A 16,873-nucleotide genomic window follows, 5' to 3' on the forward strand; every position below is an offset into this window, starting at 1 on the left:
CTCCTTAGAAGCTGCAGCTTGAGGTGGCTCTCAGCAAACACTCCAGCTTTCCCTCCCGAGTTCCCTCCTTCCCTTTGCCCCACACCTGGCTCCCTTGTGCCTGTCCCTGCACACGCTGGTCTGGGGTTTCTGGTGTTCCCCCTCTGCCAGGCCGGGGCTCAGGCCCTCACCCCTCCCCTCCCAGTGTACTGACCTGGCAGCGTCTTTGCTCCTCCACACAGAACCCTGTTCCATGCCCTAAGACACCCCCCACAGGCAGATTTCCCCTGAAAGGGAAATTTTTCTTGTACAGTAAGTCCTTACAAACAAAAGAGACGTCCATTGGATGCCACACACAAGTGAGGGTACCAATAGTAAAGTTACTCATGCTCCACAAGCACTAAATTATTCCTTGTCACACTGGCCTGGCTGCTCATTTTATCAGGCTGTCACACAATAAATTAATATGTTAGCTGTTTGGGGCTGAGAACTCTTCTATTTGTTCAGTAAAACAGATACTGCACACCCCGGGCACCATATAAAAATAATAAATTACCATAGCACACAGACAAGGTATTACTTGTGTCTCTCCTCGCCTTTACTTTATCCCCGCCATCCTCTGCCTTTCCTCTGATCAATTCATCTTCCATTTACTTTCTATTTCTGTCTGTAGGTTTCACTCTAATACATACTGCTCTGATATTCCAACCATGCCACCTGCTCCAGAAGTACAAATACAAAGGCTCCACTGATGTGGAGAAGAGGAATCAACAAAAGTTCAAGGGGAGGAGAAGAAATAATGCATATACTGCATACTGCAAGAATATTAGGAAAAAGGAATCAAGCCTCTACCTGGTGCTGTCTCTTCTGCTGACTTGGATGCCTCCTGATTCCTGCCAGATTCCCTTTACTCTTCACATCCAGCACAGAAATGTGGAGACTTGGTAGCCAGAGGAATTGAACAGCCTTCTCTGTGTAGGCAGGTTGGGAGGTGTTTGATCCAATCTCCTTCGTAGGTTAAAATGTCTTTTAATTCTGGTGGGCTGTGTTGAGATGGGAATGAATAAACTCTCTCTTCATTTTAGTGTCCAGCTCGTGGAAGCTTGCACAGGCTGGATGTTAAGTCTGTCCAAATTCCTTTCCACTTTGGCAAGGTTATCCTACCTACAAAAATAGGAATTAAAATTAAGGTTTTGTTTGGCTTCTAACAAGTTCAGATCCTGCCCCACGTTTTCCAGGACACACTTCCAACACAAGTTTTAGCACACAGGCTCCCCAAGAGCTCCTGCAGTCACGGGAAGCCATCAAGTTATTGCAATGTGAGTGCATTATGCTTCCAAAGCATCACATAATCTTAACTAATACAAAAACCAACAGAATTTACTGTTTCTTCTTTAAAAAAAATAAATAAGCAAAGAAGCAAAATTTAAATATTTATTGAAAAGCCAAATATTGTGGCCTTGTGCAGTTATTGGCAGGAGATGCCATGCAAATAAAACGCCGGCAGGCTGCTGCTCCCCACATCCCGGAGCGCTGGCCCCGCACGTCCCGGCCCCACGGCTCCGTTCTGGGGGCAGCGCCGCTGCTCCGGCCACAGCCGGGCTCAGGTAGGGGGGACGAACGGCATGTGCCCCGTGCCCGCAGGGACAGCGCCCGCAGCTCCGCACCGGAGCGCCCGCAGGGACCGGGAGCCGGGGGGTGCCGGGCATCCCGGGCACTCCGGACACTCGGGACACTCGGGACACTCGGGACACTCCGGACACTCGGGACACTCGGGACACTCGGGACACTCCGGACACTCGGGACACTCCGGACACTCGGGACACTCGGGACACTCCGGACACTCGGGACACTCGGGACACTCGGGACACCCCGGGCACTCCGGACACTCGGGACACTCCGGACACTCGGGACACCCCGGGCACTCCGGACACTCGGGACACTCCGGACACTCGGGACACTCCGGACACTCGGGACACTCCGGACACTCCGGACACTCGGGACACTCGGGACACTCGGGACACTCGGGACACTCCGGACACTCGGGACACTCGGGACACTCGGGACACTCCGGACACTCGGGACACTCCGGACACTCGGGACACTCGGGACACTCGGGACACTCGGGACACCCCGGGCACTCGGGACACTCGGGACACTCCGGACACTCGGGACACTCCGGACACTCGGGACACTCGGGACACTCGGGACACCCCGGGCACTCGGGACACTCCGGACACTCCGGACACTCCGGACACTCCGGACACTCGGGACACTCCGGACACTCGGGACACTCGGGACACCCCGGGCACTCCGGACACTCCGGACACTCGGGACACTCGGGACACTCCGGACACTCGGGACACTCCGGACACTCCGGACACTCGGGACACTCGGGACACTCCGGACACTCCGGACACTCGGGACACTCGGGACCCCGGACACTCGGGACACTCGGGACACTCCGGACACTCGGGACACTCCGGACACTCCGGACACTCGGGACACCCCGGGCACTCCGGACACTCCGGACACTCGGGACACTCCGGACACTCCGGACACTCGGGACACTCCGGACACTCGGGACACTCGGGACACTCGGGACACTCGGGACACTCCGGACACTCGGGACACTCGGGACACTCCGGACACTCGGGACACTCGGGACACTCCGGACACTCGGGACACTCCGGACACTCCGGACACTCCGGACACTCGGGACACTCGGGACACTCCGGACACTCCGGACACTCGGGACACTCGGGACACTCGGGACACTCGGGACACTCCGGACACTCGGGACACTCGGGACACTCGGGACACTCCGGACACTCCGGACACTCGGGACACTCGGGACACTCGGGACACTCCGGACACTCGGGACACTCCGGACACTCCGGACACTCGGGACACCCCGGGCACTCGGGACACTCCGGACACTCGGGACACTCGGGACACTCCGGACACTCCGGACACTCGGGACACCCCGGGCACTCGGGACACTCCGGACACTCCGGACACTCCGGACACTCGGGACACTCGGGACACTCGGGACACTCGGGACACTCCGGACACTCGGGACACTCCGGACACTCGGGACACTCGGGACACTCCGGACACTCGGGACACCCCGGGCACTCCGGACACTCCGGGGACTCCGGACACTCCGGGCACTGTGGACACTCCGGACACTCGGGACACTCCGGACACTCCGGACACTCGGGACACTCCGGACACTCGGGACACTCCGGACACTCGGGACACCCCGGGCACTCGGGACACTCCGGACACTTGGGACACCCCGGGCACTCGGGACACTCGGGACACTCGGGACACTCCGGACACTCCGGACACTCCGGACACTCGGGACACTCGGGACACTCGGGACACTCCGGACACTCCGGACACTCCGGACACTCGGGACACTCGGGACACTCCGGACACTCCGGACACTCCGGACACTCGGGACACTCCGGACACTCCGGACACTCGGGACACTCGGGACACTCGGGACACTCCGGACACTCCGGACACTCCGGACACTCGGGACACTCCGGACACTCCGGACACTCGGGACACTCCGGACACTCGGGACACTCGGGACACTCGGGACACTCCGGACACTCCGGACACTCGGGACACTCCGGACACTCCGGACACTCCGGACACTCGGGACACTCCGGACACTCGGGACACTCCGGACACTCGGGACACTCCGGACACTCCGGACACTCCGGACACTCCAGACACTGCTGCCTCCGCAGGTGAGCTGGCTGCCCGGGGGGAATGGCTGCATCCTGTTCCCACCCCTCCTATCCCACGTGGCCGTGCATTAGTGATGGGCACTGCTGGCAGATGGCAAAGTTCGAGCCGGGCTAATTAAACATACCGAGCTAATAACCTTCCATTTTGGGACCGGCATAATTCATAATTTAATGTATTGCTGCCGAGACATTAACCTTTCAATGACTGGCACGGTGCCCACAGCAGCCTGAGTGCTGACCATCTTTCAGGAAAATGAGTATTATTGTTAAAACAGGTATAAATCATTCATGGCTTCAGCTTTTGTGTCAAGCTGCACATGAAAATAAGTATTAGGCTGGGTAATTTATTTACCTTTTGGTGGTTATTCTTATGATTTCATGATCATATTCGGTGATTCATAAACATTGGCCAATTGCCATTTCTGTTCTTGTTTTACCATTTCAATATTGCCGTGGTTATTCTGATTTCCGTCATTAACAAGTTCAAGACTGGTGCAGAGTTGCTTAATCCAGGCACAAACATAATCTCATTTCAAAGAGGAAAAATTTACTTTAAACTAATTCCACAGTATTCAATGCAATTATTAAAGCTACGGACTTGTTACAATTTAGCATTTTGCTAAAGGAAATGTTTCTTTGGAAACTGGTGCATAAACACATGGATTAAAAAACTTTCCAAAATTCTCCTTCCGAGCAGCTGGGAGGAAGCTCACACATTACTGAAGAGTTTAGTAAAGATCACACCCTATCTCTTCCAATGAAATGGCAAACAAAGACGGCCAATGCTCAGTCAAAAGGGGAAACTATCTCTGTCTTTGAAGGCACATTAAAGATGAGTCTAAAAAAAAACCTAAATGGATGATGAAGAACTAATCCATTTGCAAAACTGCTATTTTTGAAGAAAGAAGTTAACTAAGAAATCATCAAGGAGCTGTTTTTGAACGTCTGTCACATTTAGTAGTTAGGATAATGCCAAGACCAGGACATTTTGGAGGCAAGGAACAAAAGAAGAGAACAAGGAGCAATATCAGCATCACTGGTTTTAGGCTTCTCCTCAGGACTATATAAACAGTGCCAGAAGATAAAATATTTGAACCTGCTCATGGGGACAGCACTCCTTGGATGTGTTCCAAGGACCCCCTTGGAACAGGAATTATCTGAGAGGCTGAGGTTCTTCTGGGTACCTTCTTCATGCTGGAAACATACAGTGTTGGCCCCAAGAACATCTATTTTTTCTATTGATAACGATGCAGGAGACAACCCCTCACTCCTACAAGTGATCAGCTGCCTCTGTTAATCCATATCTGTGTCCCCAGTGGCCCAGGGCAAAGCTGGTACACCCTCCCTCTAGGTTCTGAGATGTGTCATTGAACCAGCTGCACCTGGATCAAAGCCTGGCAGCTCCTTTTTCCATGGACACTGCAGTGTCCCTGCATTTCACTCCCTCTGCTGGCTCCAGCTACACATCAAATGATGGTTTTGAGACCTGTAATTTCTTTAAGGTTGGGACATCCAAAACTCACCTGGATCTTCAGGCTCCAGGGCCTGCCTTGCTGTCCTTACAGGCAGCTGGCAGGGATGCAGCCCTTCCTCCTCCTAGCCACAGCATCCTGGGCTTGGGACCTGAGATGGCACTGCCAGCCCTCCCCGTGGGCAGTGTGAGTGGGAAGTGTGCAGCTCCACTCCACATTTGGTGCTCCCAGCCCTGAACGAGGGCAGGACCTCACCTCACCTGGCTGCACCCGCTGGGTATCTCCAGGTAATCCAGGTAAATCCCCGTGCCATGCTGAGCCTCCCCTGCTGCCACTACCTGCTGCCTTGGGCCAGGGAACTAGAGCCCGGCCTTCCAACATTTGGCATCTCAGGAAGAATAATCAGGAAAGTAAGACTTTTGAGGAACACCCTTCCTAAGGTTGAAGGACCAGGTTATGCCAGCTGTGGACGTGCTGGCACAGCTCCTTGGGAAGTGCCCCCCAGCTCTGGGGGAGCATGAGCCCTCTTGGCCACACTCCCCGACTCAGCTACGCAGATGGGCTCTTGTGCAATTCTTTGCTTTCCAGTAGCCACGTGACTTTCTATGGCAAGAATTGCTCAATATGCAGTTCCTGTCTGAAGTGGCCCATCCAAAGTATTCAAAACAAGTTCTGAGCAAACCTGCATCTCGAGGGTTGGTGTTGCCTTTAGGCAGATATTGTTGTTATTTCACAAGTGGGAAAACTGAGGTAATATATTTTTTTTAAAGGGGGACAGATGCTCCACGTGTACAGGCACTGAACACCCTTGGTGCTTATCTTAAGCTGAGAAGAAGCATTGAAAACACCTAGATGTGATAGAGAGGCTGCAAATTTGGGCATTAATCCCCCTAAACCATTATGCTTTTTGCGACATATATTTACTTGCCATGGAAATGGACCTTGTACCTCATTGTTCAAATACTTGTCTGCAGTTATTCTGTATTTCAGGTTTTTTGTATTTCAGGTTTTTGGTATTTCCCCCTTGTTCACATGCCAGGTGGCAAACCCCAAACTGGAGCAGAAGTCACTTCCTCCACTGTGGTTATAAGAGAGTTAAAGTTCAGATTTCTAATTGTTCTCTTGAGGCCTTATTACTTGTTGATTAGGGTCTTTTGGGAACTGCATCAAACCTGTAATAATAAACACTCATTTCACTGGAAGTCTGTAGCTGCCGTGGCAGCCCCATGGCCCTTCTGCAATGGCACATGTACAAACCAACCAGGAAAGGCCTCTCTAACTTCTTCAGAGGCTTTGCAGGCTGGACAGGTCTGAGCCATGGGCATTTACCTGCCAGACTGGAGCTGAGGCTGCATCTCTGGCAGCACCCGTGTCTGGACGTGCCCCTCTGCCCTCTCCCAGCCCACAGAGCAGTGCTGTGAGTGGCATCTGGGCAGGAGCCTGGTGGGGAGCACATCTGGGCAGGGACAGCTCTTAGGGTTCCTTCAAAACAGTGACTAGTTCCCTAAATGCTGGTAGATTTGGGGACAGCAGCAAGTAAGGAGAAGTAGGACTGCGAGCACAGTGCTGATGGCCACTCAATGTCCACAGTCCATTATCTCCTGTTCTGTTATGGCATCTGACCAGAACAGATGGCCTGAAGGTGCCATCCTGAAACTCAGGTGCTCTGTGCCTCAGCACATCCTCTGCTGTGTGAGGGTGCTGCTGGAGAAGGACACGTTTGTTGTATGAGCAGTTTCTCTGCGCTACCCTTGGCACCATAAACCTCTCTCCTCCCACAGGAACCCCTGGGCCAAGCAGCCCCATGGAACCTGTGGGCTGATGCCCAGTGCCAGCCCAAGTCAGGGATGCTGCATCCTGCTGGAGCACACAGGGCACATGGGGACACAGCCCCCAGATCCCCAGCTGGGACAGAAGAGGGTCCCCCAGTGAGGAGCAGTGGTGGGACAATTGCAGATGCTCTGTGTCTCATCCATGCACATGTTCCTAATTGCAAAACCTCTGAGTTCTCCTAACTCCAGCAGTCCAAGGTGTCATTTCCAGACTAGGTGCTTTGGAAGTGCCTGTATGGCATTGTTTCCACAGGCTGGATGTCCAAATGGATGGGATGGGATGGGATGGGATGGGATGGGATGGGATGGGATGGGATGGGATGGGATGGGATGGGAAGCACAGTGTGGTCATGGATTGTCCTGGGCAGGAGAGGAGTTGCCCAGGACAGCGAGTCTCCAGGGAAGGGCAGTGGGTCTCCCTGAAACCCCCCAGAATGCAAGAGGCTGAAGCAGGAGCAGGTGTTGATCTCCAGCCGCTCAGTACCTGTTGGCAGGGGCGGATCGATGCGAGCCAGGGCAGCCATGCACGAGCTGCTCCACAGTGCCGAGTATTGATCAGAGCTAACGGCTGCCGATAGCAACGCCGGCTGGACTGACAGGCCGAGAAGAGGAAAGGAGGAAACAGCCTTCGCTGGTGGCAGACGTTCAGAAGAAAGCTGATAAAAAGTCAATTCCACTTAACTGAATGGCTGCTAACTAAATATTTTTGGGGCCAGAGCCTTCCCAGATAGCAGCTGGAATGTCTCTGCTCCAGAACTGAGACATCAAGTGAGCGCGGCATCGACGGCTGAGATAAGAGATGCTGCGCTGGCCAGCGGAGCAGGAGAACCTGATGGGCCGGCCCTGCCTGCCTGCCCTGCACAGCCACACACCCGAGGAGAAGAGAGATAGCCAGAACTGCTTTTCCCAGGCCCAGTACTAAGATTGTGGACAATGTTTCAGGCCAACTTTTAGTGGACTGGATCAGTGCTTAAAGCACCGAATATAAAGTAATTCTCCAGCGGTTTGATTAATAGTGTCATAGTCACAGCTTCAGTTCAGGTTCAACCTTTTTAACGTTTTATTATTTTACAGCGTAATAAATCAGGGCAGCAGGAAAAGACAGATGCAGGAATGTCCCTGTCTCCGTCTGCTCGTGCAGACAATGGGTCACGGGATAACGGCTTCCAGGGCTGAGGCAGCTGATAGAAAATCTGCTGGAGAGGAGCCTGTACCAGCGCCAGCGGTGCTCTGAGGAAGGAAGAGGCAGCTGGAAGCCAGTCAGCATGTCCTGTGGAGCTGGAGCATTGACCAGGGAAGGAGCAGGCCGGGGCTCCCAGGGGATAACTGGGATGAGATGTCTCCTTGCTGACTGCAAGAGGAAAGGCAGCTGTGCCCCAGCACCGGCTGTGCTGGGCAAAGTGGGATGCAGCCCCTTGTCACGGAGCAAACGAGCCCCCTCCTGCCCTTCCAGCACCAGTGGCGACCAAAGCAAGCTCATCACACTGGTCCTTGCTGGTGCAGGGGTGGACACAGCTCAAGGCCTGTCACGGGAGGCTACAGCTGAGGGAAAGCTGAGCCTGTAGGGCCAGTGCAGGCTGCAGGGAGGAGAAAGCAGAAGCTTTGCAGCTCAGTTGGTGGACAACAATACAGACGATCCAGATGAAAGAAAGAACAGAGATGTTTTTATGAGATCAAAAGAATAAGAGAAGTGCATGTAGAGGTTCATTTCTGATGGAGCTGATGGAGAGACTGTGGGAACACGAACCTAAAACAGGCAGGGGAAGGGCTGGAGGTGGTGAACAAACCTGACTTGTTAGGAAGGAGGGATGGAGGAAGAACAAGGGATCTGAAGGGATAAAAAAGACAAATCAAATACTAAGAAAACTCCTAAGGTGTATTTTTTATGGACTGAAATGTATGTGTAGCAGCAGAAAGAAGTGGCTGTGGCAATCAAAGGAAGCAATGACAGAGCCTTGGAAAAGAGGTTTTGTCATTAGAATGGAGAGTGGAGAATGATCCAGTCATTCAGAAATTGTGAAGGGTAAGGGAAAAACTGGGTCACAGTAAGAAAAACTTAATGGAAAAGTAACAAAAATCTAAGAAATGTACTTTGCTTCTCACATCACCTTGTTTGTTTTGTTCAGTGCGAACCTCAGGACAGCACATAGAGATGCAAATAAATTCATGTGAAACGTGGTGAGAACAAGTGAGACTAATGCTTGAAATTTCTGCCCTGTATTTATAGGCTGCTGCTTATATTGCAGAGCAAAGCAAGTTGCATATTGAACAAACATTGCACTGTTTTCCATCTTCCTTTAACAGGAGTTAATTTTACTTTTAAATTTTAATTAGTTTCATGCAGGGCCTGGCAGTCCCAAGGCAGAGGCACCACAACTTACAGGTTATTTGTCATCACAATTTCAGGACTGTTAAAGGAGGTGTAAGTTACAACCCAGGGACTGGATGATTAAAATATTGTCAGCAGCTGGACTCGGCACACAGTTATTTGTATCTGCATGTGCTGATGTTGGGGTGTTTTTAAAACAAGGAGCGCTGTCAGTGCCTGCCTGACACTGACACCCAGGTTTGCTGTCATGTGGGTGCTGCAGGCTGGAGTGCCCGGGCCACTGACACGGACAGACACGCTGACATCCACAAATGCTACAGCTGTTATGTACATGCTTTTAAAGAGAATGCTTGGAAACCTTGCATTTACTTCTAGACACATTTAAATAAAGGTTAGCTGTGAGATTTAAGCCGCTTTCTGATACTGAACCTTCAAGCGAAGGCATTGGCACAGCTAGAAAACTCCTTCAGCCCATGTGTACCATTGCTGGACAGTCAGGGAAGAAATTCCAGTGTCTTCTCTGCTAAATTCTGTGCAATTCCAAACTAGACTGAAATCCAGCCTGTTTCACTCTGCTTCCCTACCAGGCTACCTCCCTGCTTTTTGTTATACTGGAATGTTTTAAGGCTGACACAGTACAGGAAAAACTAATAAAATCTATTAGACTTCCAGCACAAAAGAGAAGAGATTTCTAAGAAATACTGCACAAAAAAAAGTGCAGATTAAAAAAATGGAAGCAGCAGAGAACAGCAACTATGTGCCACAAAAAGATAAACACAAAAAGCTCTCTTATAAGACACCCACAGTCTCCATCTGTCATCCCAACCCTTCCTCTCCCAACTGTTCTTAAATTAAATGAATGCTTCTAATGGGCGATTTTCTCATGAAAGCATATGAGAATTCATCCGAAGACAAATTAAAACAATGCTGTGGAATCAAGCAATTCACCTCTCTCATAGGCTGCCTGACTTCAGTGGTTGCATTTACAATAGAAAAAACCAATAAAACACCCAAATAAAGAAAAACTGGCAAAAGAAGAAACCTGGCATTGACCATAACCAATGCAAACACAGCTCGCTCTCTGTGATAGTTCTCACAGTCCTACACTGAGACTAAAGGTTATTTTCCTCTGTATAAGGGACTCCTGTACACATCAGAATTACTGGTTCTGTCCTTTGTGGGCCCTGCAGTCCAAACACCTCCCAAGGGATCAGCAGTGTTAAAACTCTGTGTTATGTTTTTCTTCATGTAAATAAGCCTAGCTTGGCCTACTGTATCTAAAGTGGCTTTAAAAAGTATTTTCCTACTCATCACGTACTGTTTAAGTTGCTTTTAGCATCCTACACAGCATCCCATCCATGCTGGACATGAATAACATGTTTAGATTTTCCATTCTCACTTTGGTTTCTGGTCACCTGAATTTTGAGGTTACTGCTTAGTAACAGAATTCTTCTGTATTTGGGGTGAATACATTTAATTTCTGTCACTTGAAGTCTCCATGGATGTATTAGCAAAATCGCAGTGAAATGTTTCTATTAAACTCAGGTCTGGAGGAGGACAATTGAAAAGGAACCAGATGTTAAATTCAGACCCCATCAGCTGCCAGTGCCTCCTTCATAACAGCTCTCGGCTGCCTCTGTATTTCACTGTTTGCTCTTTGCATTCACCCCAGGCAGTCTGATACCAAATGGTTTGGGTATTTTGGTTTTCTTAGCTAAGAGTCCCACTAAATTTAGATCTAACAGCAGAAAGGAACTAAAAGGAGACGAGCCACAGCTGGGGCCCCAAAGAAGTCCCCAGGCTGAGGCTGGAAGCCATCCCCACGGGATGGGGACGTGTGGGTGGGCACTGCTCCCCCAGGGCTCCATGGCTGGCAGTGTAAGCAGGTCCTGGGCCAGGGCCATGCTCAGGAGTGTCCATACTGCCACAACAGGGACACTGGAATGCTGGCTGGACAGAGCAGGGGCTCCATCATCGGCCCCCTCTGCTCCAGACTGTTCTGCCGCTGCAGGTGCTTCATTCCTCTCTCTGGAGCTTGGCACCAGATCACAGTGCACACACTGCCAGTCCCCTTGGATTTCCTTCTCTGTTTGCTTTAATCTTCCGTGCTCCTTTCCCTGCTCTCTCACTGTCTTTGCATGATTCCTGCCCTCACCCTCTTCATTACCAAAGTCACTGGGACTGCTGGAGCTTGCACCAGAAGGTAACTGACCGTCCCCAGACCCCCTGCTCTCTGTGATTCCTGCATGTGCTCTTTCACAGTTCCTCTTACTGAAGTCCCTCACTGTTGTACTTAACCACCGTGAGTGACAGAAATCCAATGCTGACCACTTCATTATGTACCGACCTTGTCCCCTGGCCTCCTGCCCCTCCATCTCTCTTGGGCAGTTTGCCCTGTGTCGTGAGTCCTTGTTAAAGGTCAGGACCCCAAACCATCAGCACTGGTCGTGTTGTTTTACTGTACCACCAGAGAAATCAGGGCTGTCGGATCTCATTAGAGCCCTATTTACGGGCGGAGCGCCGCTCCTGGCGCAGGATGAGCCGCTACCTTCGAAACGCAATCTTCCCCAGATCAAACCAGCAGCACACAGGGATTATATTCCAGCAGTCAGTCTCTCATAATCGCTCCCACCCTTATTGGCATGGCTACTGCAGGCCCTGCATGAGAAAGGAAATCCTCTTAAGCAAATACTCCCTGCAGGAGTAAGGCTCTGCTTCCCGGTGAGTGGCGCAGGCCGTGGCCACAGGGAGAGCAGGGCAGGTGGCCCCGTGGGCTCGCCTGGAGCAAGCCCCGTGCTGCTGTGGCAGCAAGGCCAGACATGCCAGAGCTGATGAGAAGTGTGAACTGATCCTCACAACATGCCCCGAAACAAGCTGGGAGCTGTCACCACTGCGGGAACGGGGAAGTGACGCCGCTTCCTGCGTGTGACACCGCAAATGGGCGGCAGCACCGCAAGGTTCATTATTCACAGCCTTAGAAAAACTTCTTTAAACTGTAACTCTTATCAGCTTCTTCTCTGACATGAGTATTAAAACAGAGACCCTTTCCCTCATGGATTTCAGCACAGTTTTCAGTCACAGCCATGACAGCGCACTAAGGGATTTCCAGAGGATGCTGCCAGGGTTGGGTGGTAAATAACATCTTGCTCCACATGAGAACTGAGCTTTTAAAAGAAAGTTTCAGTGTGGCTGTTTCAGCGTGGCCGTGTGCTGAATTGATAATTTCCCCAGTGCACAATGCAGAAAATGATGCAAATGCATTACATGAATTCTGAAGACAAAGAGAAATCTCAGCTGCCTAAATGAGAATAAATCAAAAAGTAAACACAGAGGCTAACAAGAACCATAGGAATAACCTCGAGAACCAAATCCCATCTAGGACAAATCCCTGTACAACATGGCAGGACAGAAGAGGCAGCATGCTAAACTCACAAAATACAGATATTTCACTTAAATGAGAGTTTTGTAACAATTGCCTTTTGGACCACATGAGCTCTGAGCTGTGCGCTACAGGGTGACACCTCATGATTTTTCTAGAAGCGTTTATAGTACTTCAGCATTCCTTGCCTGAAAAATTCCACCTTATCAGACAGTGATGTTCCTCCTCCTCCTCAGGATAAGCCAGCTGATGTGCACAGGGAGGTGCTGCTAAAGCCAGCAGCCCATGGATGGAAAGGGAGCAACTGTGTGAGGAAAGAGGGGCTAAAGGAACCATAAGGGCAACCAAGCCTGGAGGCAAGGTTTGGATGAGTTTTTATACCACCTTCTCGTGGGTTTTGTTATTAAATTTAATGCCTAGAAAGAGGATAAAGTTCGATGTTGTACAGTGAGAGGATTATCTTTGTATGGCAGTCTGGGAAAGGCACGGCTCACATGCAGTCCACAGCAGAATTTTGAAAAATCCTTCTTCAAAAAAAGTCTAAAAAGAGGAAAAACTATGAAATCCTCAACTAGATGGAAAAAAGAGAAGATCTTAGCAAGTCTAACAGACAGCCCTAAAACCAAAGCACGCAGACTTGATATAACTTATTAGAGTGGCATGAGAAGGCAGTATCTGCACAGGAACAGCAAAATTATACAAGAGGAGGATTTACCAGGAGCTCAAAAACCTGAGAATATGGTCCAGATTAAAGGGAACTTGACACCTGCTTTGCCCAGTTCTGAGTTAGGCAGGTGCAGCTGCATTTTCAAGAGAGTGTGTAAGGAAGGACTCTGATACACACGAGAGATGCGATGGGGAAGAGCCTTAACCAAAGCCAGAGACATTTTACTCCAGATTCTCAGGCGATTGGGAATGAGAGGATAAGGTTACCACATGTGTTAAAAAGCCAGATCTGCTTTCTTCTAGGTCACTAATTCTGATATTTTTACATCCACTGGGGTCAGCAGGGTCATAAAATATGACCTTTCCATTTTGCAAAGTTTCTTCTAAATCATTCTCTAAGAGCTCCTTTAATGTGTTCTTACCCAGAGCAGTGGGGCTGGCTCAGCTGGGCTCCTTTTCCATTCCATGCACAGTTACAGACATTTACTGCAAGGGCCTGTGATGTTCAGTAGGGGAAGAACAGCTAAATTAGGCTAAAGTGCATTTTAATTTAATACAATTTTTGCTAATACTGAAAATAGATATATATGTGACATTGTTTAACATTTCAGTATTTGCTTAATTAGCAGCTCCCTATAAGAACAAGTCACTCTTGGTGAGGTGAGTGGTTCCCTGGGGGGCTCCAGAAGGGGGTCTCTGCCCAACGTGGGTGGTTCCCAAAGCTCCTTCTCTGTGTGGCCACGCTGAATTTGCTGTTTGGCTTCAGCACTGGAACTATCTGTCAGGTCCAAAGCGGAAACAGAGTTTGAAAGGCAAACATGATCTGTGATCAATATCCTAACAAATCCAATGGAAGCCCCAGCTCCCAAAGGGTTAATCCAGAGAAGAAAAGGCATCCGCATGTTTAGTGAGCTAATGTGTTTATTGACTGGGAGGCCTTCAAGTCTTCAGCAGGGAAAAGCTCCGATAAGTGACTGGAAGTTCGAGTCAGCCCGCTTTGGGTGGAACTTGCGTGTACAGGGATACCTTTTCCAGCTGACTGGCTTCTGAGACTTCTGGGGGGGTCATCCCGGGCTGTCCTGTGGCAGCAGGTCTGCAGCTGCCCAGAATGAAACCCACTGTGGAACAGGGGTGCTCCCACAACAGGGAGTGTCCAGGCTGGCTGGTGTGGACACAACACAGGCACCAGCATCCCTGCAGTGTCTCATGCTGTTCATGTTTGAGCCTGGACCTGGAGTGTCCTGCAATCCTCTGCCACAATCCTGCACAATCCAGGTCCTGGATGGACACTCCTGATTTCCACTGGGGCATTCTGAAGTGTGCAGTGTCTCCCTGCTGAGAGCCTGATTGTGCTCAGTGCCTCCCCTTCCCAACCTGCAGCTGACCCCTCACTCCCACAGCGGCACACACGGTGCTGGGCATGGGGACAGCTGCCCGGCCACCAGCCTGGTGGGCAACCTGGCCCCAGCCTGGAATGCACTGGGCCACTGTGACCCACCGTCCACCCAGGCTCAGTGTCAGGCTCAGGGTCAGTGCCAGGGTCAGGGGTCAGGGTCTGCCTGCTAACAGAGTGTGAGCCAACACTGTCCTCAAATTGCTGGAGGGAAGAGACAAAGCTCCCCTCCCGCTGCCAGCTGTACCCAGGGCTGAGGACATTGGTTTTATTGGAAAACAGACAACCCAGGAGGTGATGGAAGGGGCTGACAGCAGCTGGAGAGCTGCCTCAAGGGCCCCACGGAGCTGGGCTTTCCCCAGGATGAATCCCCCAGGATAAATCCCCAGTCTGCAGGCTCAGGCCCCTGTGCCAGCTCTGGGCTGCCCTCCCCAGCCTGAGCAGAAAGCCCTGGTGACCCCACAAAGGCCTGGGTCAGGTACCGTGGTGGTGACTACAAACATGCAATGAGGGGATATTCCTTATGGATTTCTGTTATATTGGAAAAAGATTGTAACCAAACCATATACATCCCATTTCCACATTAGTTAAGAGATTGTAAGAAGATAAATTAAATTAAAGGTCCATGCAGCCAATGTCCTGTCATCAACAGGGACCAGTAACAGTTCTGCAGGCAGGAGTATGGAATCAGTGGACAGACAGTGCTGCTGTCACTAATAACTTCAGACTAGAGGACTTTCTGAACTTTAAGATTGTCCCACTTTCAGCAGTCCTCGGTGGATTTTTCTCCCAGGAAGCTGTTCAGCTATTCCTGCACACAGAGATCATCAAGAGGTGCCGGTGTCCCAAGTGCCTACCCAGGAAAGAAATGAATACCCTGGAATATTGTTCCCTCTAGGTCTGGCAGTCTGGTTGGGAATACCTGACGAAGAGTGTGAGGAGCAGCACCACCACGGCCTCAGAGAGGAGAACGGGCAAAATGAATTCTGGCACCGCTCCCAATGAAAGGCCTGAACCAGAAATTTGGGCTGGGCACCACCAGCACCGACACAGGTCCTGCAGGGATGTTCTCCCCGCGCAGAACCGCAGCCTGGGCAGCCAGACCTGCGGCACACACTGAGCTCGGAGCCCTGCTGGATCAGGATCCACAATCCTCGGGCTCGGCATCTTTGATTGACCGGGCCATCAAAAGCAGCCCCGCTCGCTCCTGCTCGAAGGCTTCTCCTCACCTTCATCTGCATATTCAAGGATCGCCGATGTCTGGCTGTCAGAGATGGTGACAGTTGGGGGGGTTTTTTTAGCTTTATCAAGAGGGATTATTTTTAACCCAAATTATTTTGCATTGTAAATGTTTAAATCCACATCAAATCCAGATTAATGCATAAAATAGTCCAAGAGGGTATTTACTGTGGGGGAAAAAATAACAATAAACCAAATTATTATGGCTAGCTTCCATCTGAAGTGTTTTTAAATGGGGAAAGTCTGAAATTTTGGCTAAAATATCACTTCAAGGAGAAGATTGAAATAAACCTCTCTGTAAAACGGCACAAGTTTACATACAAACTGGAACCCTTGGTACTTTTTCACAACATGACTGGAATTAATAATGCAGATAAATCCTAAATAAATCAGGATTAGTGTTAACTACGTCTTGAGGTTTAATACGCTGTAGGAAAATGAAAGGGGCCGGAGGGGGAGGAGGGAGCTTTGCCTTGGAGCTGTGCGGAGCTGCCCGGAGCACCGGCCCGCAGAGCTGGGCAATCCAAGCTCTCCGGGATGTGTTCAAAGGATGCTCCTGCCGGGGGTCACCGGGGAAATGCTCTCGGCCCCGGGGGAGGGGTGCCTCGGAGTTTTGGACAGCCCTGCTGTTTGGATCTGGTTTCAGGAGGTCAGCCGGATTGCAGTATTTTACCGTCTTATCAGCAAAAAGATTAAATTTCCCTTCGTGGTTAAAGAGCTCAGCTCCACTCTGAAGGAAAATATAAACAAAACTGCCAACACAATAGCTCGAGAAAAACCTGTGGCAGAGAGTCGGGGCTGGGGAGCAGCTTCCCCGAGG

This window comes from Pseudopodoces humilis, chromosome 14 (genome assembly GCF_049639895.1).
Source record: "Pseudopodoces humilis isolate 2021_Gansu_Grassland_sample_001 chromosome 14, ASM4963989v1, whole genome shotgun sequence".
NCBI classification, from domain to species: domain Eukaryota; kingdom Metazoa; phylum Chordata; class Aves; order Passeriformes; family Paridae; genus Pseudopodoces; species Pseudopodoces humilis.